Source organism: Gossypium arboreum, chromosome 10, assembly GCF_025698485.1.
Source record: "Gossypium arboreum isolate Shixiya-1 chromosome 10, ASM2569848v2, whole genome shotgun sequence".
Taxonomy (NCBI): domain Eukaryota; kingdom Viridiplantae; phylum Streptophyta; class Magnoliopsida; order Malvales; family Malvaceae; genus Gossypium; species Gossypium arboreum.
Window position 1 is genome coordinate 18,839,902 of NC_069079.1, and position 8,560 is coordinate 18,848,461.

The following is an 8,560-nucleotide window of genomic DNA, read 5'->3' on the forward strand; positions in this document are numbered from 1 at the left end:
CCCATGTTTTTTTGCTATGAATTCCACTATTGTGAATGATGCTACATACTGTACAAGTCGTATACCCAATGCACCAACTTTTAGTTCTTTGTCAATTTGAACTCAGGTTTTTACTTACATCAAAGTATATAAGTCACGCATACATAGTCTATCATCCACTTAGGGTTAAGCTATGTCACACTATGAACGTAAAAAGTGAATAAATTCATAAACAGATTCAAGATCTATTATGCTTGGGTCCAGTCCAATGTATTGTCAGTCAGTCAGTCACATCTATATCTTTATCTTCTAAGAGTCATTCGCTTCGATGACCAAGATAAGACATCTCCCTAATTGGACTTGATAGATGACATATTAGTCTTTCAATTAGTTTGCTCATTTCTATTAGACTAAGGACATGTTTAGCTTTGTATACTAATATAAGTTATCTTTTAGTATTACGATCTAACCACGTAATATTGTTTAATAATAGTTAAACATTAGACAACCAGTGAGCTAATATTTACTTCTATTTTGCTTTAAATGCAAAAGCCACATGAGGACAATATAAAAAGGATATTAATGTCATTCATGAATAATTTTATTAAACCAAGCTATTCGAAAAAATACAAGTGTACATAGACGAAAATATTACACTTAGGACACCAGATCCAACAAATGGAAGCCTGAGATGATAGAATAAGGTTCTGGGTGATATGCTGAGAGCTTGAGATAATGTAACAATGTTTTGGATAAAATGATAAAATGAGTAAGTGAAATTATAATTGCAAAGATGGGGGAGGCTGAATTTTTTTTATGTAGAATTTTACAACATTTCAAGTAGAGTAAATGTATTCAACTTCTTTCCTTGAGCGTTGTTATATTGTTCTAGCTATTGTCTTTTAAATATTTTTGCAATCTTCATCTGCCTTCTTCAATTTTTGTAAGTATTTTTTTACTCTGAAATTATAATTCATGTATTAATATATTAACATCTACTAAGTATTATAGAATAGATCATTGGAATAGTTGTTGAATATATACCTCTAGCTCGTATGCTTGAAGTTAACTTTGAAGGGATGAGAGGACTTGAGTTTTTTAAGTATCCGCATATCACTCCAGGTTATACCATTTCGACCACTACATATTCAAGGCAATTGGTTGTTGGTACTCAATTTCCAACAAGAAAGGTTTTCGTATTAGTCGTTTAGGAGTACAATGTTAAGGCATTCACAAATTACAGAGTTAATGTATCTACATGTAACATCCCAAATCCGACCTAGAAGTTATAATCGAATCTGAAATTTACATCCATTTGTTTGGAAAACTAATTTTAGTAAGTATTTAGTCATTACGACTTTTGCAAAAAGTCATTAGAAAACTACTTGTTCGCCTTCAGAAAACACTTAAGAAATTACCTAATTTGTAGTGGAAAACCATTTTCGGAGTTTTAGTTTTGAAAACTGAAACATGTTTTGTCGACCTAAGTGATTTTGCAGTCTCGCGTTAGAAAATATCAATTATTGACGAATTAAGCAAAATCTCAAAATGAGTTTAGAAACATATTACAAGCCCCAAAGATCAAAACAAGTAATTACGAAATTCATCATATTTTTATTAAGTGCAAAAACAATCTGAACTCCTACACACCGTCCAGTCCTAAGTCAGAGGTCTACCTGAACAGACAAAGATAAAACAAAAGGGTGAGCTATGAAGCTCAGTGCATAACTAAACTCAAATAGAGATCAAACAAAATACAATATACAAATCAGAGTAACATAGAGAGTGTAGCAGGCCCAATTTGCCCGGCCCACTATAAACCAAAAAATAATACTAATAAAAACCAAAATAAAAAAAAACAATAAAAGGCCCAAATTTAATCAAAGTCTAAAGTCCATTTACAATTTATTTAACCCAAAAATAATAGCCCAAACAGTAAACCTAATAAACATATACCCAAAACCCCTAATTTAATTCCTAACCCAATTTATATACGGCCCAAATGAGCCCAATAATGTGAAAGCACCAGAAACCCTAGAGGTTTCTGGAATACGCCAATGCTGCAGCTAGCCATGGAATTGAGTCTCCCACGAACGGCCTCCCACGAGTAGCTTTCTTTTCCATACGCCTCCACGTCAGCATAGAACCTGCAAGAATAGAAATGATAACATAAATAGGCCAGCAGATGACAGCAAAAATGAGAGTTTTTTTATTTTATTCATTTATTTATTATGTAAATCGACTATAAAAGGCCGAGGAAATGGGTCTAAAAGGGATTACAAATGATACTGAGTAAAAAAATCGATAAAAAATTATCGAGAGGTGATTTCAAGTGCCTTATACTTTCTTTTCCTTTTAAATATGTTTTATGTTTTGATTTTGTATGTAATTTTGAGCATAAGAAAATAAAAGAGAAGGCATACCTTTGCGAATGAGCCATTGGAATCCTCATCTTCTTCGTCGGCATCAAAGGTTGAGAGGGGATTTTGAGGCCGAAATTGATGAGCCTTGAGGCTAGGTTTTGAATGAAGGGATAAGGGGACACAACCGTAGGCCATCATCCATCATTCATGGTGGTGGAATGGTGGTTGAGCGGCGGACCAAATAGGGGCAAACCTTTAAGGTTTTCTATCTCCCCTTTTAATTTGCCGAAATACTTAGGTTTTTTTTAGGCTGCTTTCCTCTTTTAATCGGCATGGAGCGACACTGTTTAGGATATAGTTCGATAGCCTTGAAACGGCGCCGTGTAAGCCTATCCGACCCGATCCGATCCCTTGCCCCCAGGGTCCGCGCGTTTTTGTGAAAAGGGAAAAATTGCACGCTAGGTCCTCCCCCTTCGCACGATCATTCAATTACACGTTATTTGTTTTATTTCATTTTTTTTTAAATTTAGCTCTGTAATTTGTGCATATTTTGAATTTGGTTTGCGCCTCAAAGCAACGTTTCGGGATCTGGAATATTTCTAGCTTTGGTCCCTGTGCTTTCGTGCGCGTTGCGCATTGGTCCCTATTTTAATTCTAGTAGTTTATTTTATTTGTAAATTATCCCTTTCATTTTAAATTTATTTTAATTAAGTTTTCTATTTATATAATTCATTGTTTTGAAGGAATTCACTTAATATTTTTATATGTGTTGAGATTACTTTAATAATTTTTACTTTGTTTTAGAAAAATCATTATTTTGAAGTTTTTATATTATATTATTTTAACATTATGTATAATATTTTATTTAAATATTTTTATATATATTTGTACATATATATTATTTTAATTGAGCTTTCTATTTGAAATACTTATTATTTTAAAATTTTAATATTTTTATATATGTGTTGAGCTATTTTAATAACTTTACTTTGTTTTTATAAAATCATCATTTTAAGTTCTTTTTATATCATATTATTTTAACATTTTATATAATATTTTGTTTAAATGTTTTTATATATATTGGTACATATATTTGATCCTAGATACATATTTAATTCCATGTTATTTTTACATATAATTGCTTCTAAAATCTATTTATGTATATATATGTTTTAAATTTATTATGTATATAGTTTATTTCCTAAGATCATATTTTATTATATATTTTATTGTCCTTTCATATTTTATGTATTATTTAAAATTTTCTTTATTGTGTGCATATTGTCAATTTTAAATAAATGGTTTTTTAACATTTTGCATATTATTTGATTCAAATGTCTTCATTTTATAACATCTATTTTAATTCAAATGTCTTCATTTTATAACATCTATTTTAATGATTATATATATATCCCTAGTTTTTATGTAAATTATTTCAAATTCATCAATTCATCAATTCATATATTATGTATATTATGTGTTCATTAATTCATCATTATTTTAAAATTGTCTTATATCACATTGGCTGCTAATTTCTATTTTGTTTTGTACATTTTGTATTGATTGTTTTATATTATGCCATATATATTATTGTTGCATATTATTTATTCGTTTTTTTGTTATATTAATTGTTGTTCATCCATGCTTGAAAATTTGATTATATTTTTCTTGGATTTGTTTTATTTTATTGTTTGTTTATTAATTGGTTTCTCAAGTTTATATTATCTTCATTCACCAAATATTTGTGCACATTGTCCCAAGTTTATAATTTCGTTTTTTATTTATTTACAAATGTGCTTTGTAACTTGCAACTTTTTGTTTCAAGATTAATTATTCCATTTTATTTCAAGTCAAATTAATGCGTTTTGAGCTGGTTTTACAACTATTCATTTAAAAATACTTTAAAACGAAAGCAATATTTGATGTTTGGAAATTCGGGGAATCATGCACTATCGTGCTAGGTTTCGATTTCCCGTCTGTTCAAAATAATCAAATATTTCTTTAGAATTTTACTCGTGTTTTCTAAAACTCTAAAACAAGGCAATGTTCAATATTTAGAAATTCAGAGAATCGTGCCCTACCGTGCTGGGTTTCGATTTTCCGTTAGACTAAATAATTGGGCATCCTTTTTTGTAATTTTCAACATATGAGCTTTTGGAAGTAAAAAATTAATCGTGTTTTTGAAGGTATAAAGGATCGTGTCCTATCGTGATGGATGTGATGCTGTATTCCTTTGAAACGAGAGAATTTTGACGACCAACTTGAGCCACTCAAATGTTTTAAAAGGAACCATATTTCAAAATCTTTTTAAATCTTAGACATAAGGACAGTACTTAATCAATTTGGTACCAATTTTGGGCGTAGTGAGGGTGCTAGTCCTTCCTCATACGTAACCGGCTCCCGAACCCGTTTTCTCAAATTTACGTAGGCCAAAATTGATTTAAATAGAATAAAATATTTTATTAGGTGATCCAATCACACTTAAACAAAAGGATTGGTGGTGACTCCACACTTTGTTTTAAAAATCGATCCCCGTTTTTTCCAAAATAAAAAAATGGTTTCGACAAAGAGATTCATAATGATCATATAACCAGAGCAGAGCAAATCAGAGTATCCCAAAGATTTTCATAATGATCGTATAACAAAATAGAGGATTCGTGGTTATGCCAACGCGATATTTTTTAGAAAATCAGAATGTATATTTATTAGAAAACATCCTACTCAACTCCGCTACACACCAAAATAGAGTTTCCCAGAACTCATCCAACCAAATCACACAAATAGAAAAATTATGGACAGAGCCACCAGAATTGTAGTTAAAGCTGTCAAATCAGAATAATGGATAAACCACCAGATAATGCAAATCATTGAACTGCTAGAAACTTCCTCTTTTTACATAATCTTGAACCTCATGCAAAATGTCATGGCATGGAAATCCACGCTTGTTAGAACAGATTAACCAAATCTTAATGAATCATAACATATTTCCCATGAAGTCACATGCATGGTTACATATCAGAATCAATATCAAACACAACAACTTATTCAGATATCACATGTTCACAACCAACAAGGTAACACAAAAACGAATCATCATAATTAATAGAGCATAAACCATAACTAAATAAATCAAATACCTTAAACATGTCCCAAACAAAAGCATATTATATGCTAACAGATCATGCTTACTTAGTGTCGAAACCATATTTTGGCAGAAAAGACTCAATTTCTTGGCTTGACTCTCTTAAGTCCCCAGCGGAGTCGCCAAGCTGTTGAAACCATTTTTTAAAGGGATGTTTGAAAAATAGGGATCGACTTTTGAAAAACGAAAACGGGAGTCGCCACCAACCTTTTTAGGTGTGATTGGATCACCTTATAAAATGTTTTGGTCTCGAAAATTAAGAAAACAGTTCGAGTCGGTTACGTCGAGAAAGGATTAGCACCTCGAACGCCCAAAATTGGTACCAAATTGAATAGTTTTCTGTCTTAATGTCAAAATTTTGAAATGATTTAAAATAGGATCTCTTTTTAAAACCGAATTATTTAAGTTGAAAAATCGAGATTCCTTAGCTCAAAGAATACAAACATCACATCCAAAGATGATAGGACACGATATTCTTAAACTCTCAGAATCGAAATCATCTAGTGATTTACAAAATCTATTTAGAAGGATACTTTAGGCATTTAGACAAACGGAAATCGAACTCAAAGCATGTTAGGCACTATTTCCTAATTCCTAAATACTGAAAAACATTGCCTCATTTTAGAAAAAATTTTGGATAAAATATGACAATTAAATGAAATATATTTTTTTAAAATAATGATTTGAATAAAATTTTAAAAATAATTTACTAAGAGTAATACTAAAAAAATTATTAAAAATGAAAGAGTTTGAAATGATACTAAAATTATTAAAATAAAATAAAATATATAAAAAATCAGGAAACATGCATTAAATCAAAATAAAAAGGGTTGAAAAACGAAGATGAACAAAGAATAAAATAAGAACAAACCGTAGAAAATAAGAACGTAAGAGGGAGAGAAATTTGAGTGAAAGCTCTCAAAAATTTTTATTGTTTCCTAAAACTCCAGTGTGTTTACAATGAAGGGAAAAGCCTCTATTTATAGTTGAACCTCCTCAAATCTAACGGTACAGATCAATTACATCAACGGTTAAGATTAAAAGGTATCTACAAATTAAATCTCTAAGATTACAAAATCATATCTTCTAAGATTGTATATCATATCTAAGATTGTATCATATCTAAGATTACATATCATATATAAGATTGCATATCATATCTAAGATTGCATATCATTGAAGATTATATTTCCATATGAGTCAAGCTTGTAGATGGACCTTAAATCTTTTCAAGTAATGGGTCATTCTGATCGGGCCAAATTATATTTGTAATTCTGGAATGAACTTGGACTTCGTTTTTTTTTTGGGTTTATTATTTTTGTTTTTGGATTTATTTCGGCCCGGGCAAAATTGAGTGTTCATACTCCTCTTTGCTCATTCATTGTAACAGAATAGAGCAAAGACTATAAAAGGACCAATTTTGCCCGGGCTCGTCGAGTCTTGAGTTCTTGATCCTTGATCTTCTTTAAATGGCCTCTTGACAGCTTCAATTTGCTTCACTACAACTCAGGAAGGCGATATCTGCTATCTTTGATCTGCTCCCCATCTAATACAGAGACGCCAAATCTGCTATCTTCGATCTGCTCCCTGTCTAATACAGAGATGCCAAATCTATTATGTCCGATTTGCTCCCCGTCTAATACAGAGATGCCAAATCTGTTATCTTAGATCTGCTTCGATGTAAACACATGAAGGTTAGATCTGCTATGTCTTCGATTTGCTCCCCGTCTAATACAGAGATGCCAAGTCATCTTGGATCTGCTTCGATGAAGGTCCAATCTGTTATGTCTTCAATCTGCTCCCCGTCTAATACAGAGATGCCAAATCATCTTGGATCTGCTTCGATGAAGGTCCAATCTGTTATGTCTTCAATCTGCTCCCCGTCTAATACAGAGATGCCAAATCATCTTGGATCTGCTTCAATGTAAACACATGAAGGTCAGATCCGCTATGTCTTCGATCTGCTCCCCGTCTAATACAGAGATGGCAAATCATCTTGGATCTGCTTCAATGAAGGTCCAATCTGTTATGTCTTTGATCTGCTCCCCGTCTAATACAGAGATGTCAAATCATCTTGGATCTGCTTCAATGAAGGTTCAATCTGTTATGTCTTCGATTTGCTCCCCGTCTAATACAGAGATGCCAAATCATCTTGGATCTACTGCAATGAAGGTCAGATCTGCTATGTCTTTGATCTGCTCTTTGTCGAATATGGAGATGCCAAATCTGTTTCTTCGATTTGTTCTCTGACAGTACAGAGATGCCAAATCATCTTAGATCTGCTTCAACGTAAACACGTGAAAGCCAATTCTGCTATGTCTTCGATCTGCTCTCCGTCGAATATGGAGTTGCCAAATCTGTTTCTTCGATTTGTTCTCTGACAGTACAGAGATGCCAAATCATCTTAAATCTGCTTCACCGTAAACATGTGAAAGCCAAATCTGCTATGTCTTCGATCTGCTCCTTTTCAACACAAGGATGCCAAATCATCTTGGATCTACTTCGATGTGAAAACATCCGAAGGTTAGATCTGCTATGTCTTCGATCTGCTCCCCGTCTAATACAGAGATGCCAAATCATCTTGGATCTGCTTCAATGAAGGTCCAATCTGTTATGTCTTCGATCTGCTCCCCGTCTAATACAGAGATGCTAAATCATCTTGGATCTGCTTCAATGAAGGTCAGATCTGCTATGTCTTCAGCTTGTTACCCTACTGTTTAGGGGGTTAAGGCGCATCAATCTTCATTGTCCCTTGAAGGACATAACCTGTATAATGTGTATGAGTTCATGCCTAATGATTAGGATGCTATGATCGAAATGAGTCAAATGCTTCTAATTAAACCTGTTATAATGCAAAATGTTTATGAATATAACCCCTATTCTAGACGTCACCACTCATTCTTTCATCAAAGTTTATCTTTATTTCTCTCGAAGTATCATTCCTACTCAGCCTGTGGGTTTGTACCATTCTTGAAATGCTATGACCCACCAAAAATGTCTGTAAGATGATCCTCTCTTAGGATCGAATCGTTTGATTTGTCCAATCATCATTTTGGACTAAAGAAAGAATTTACTC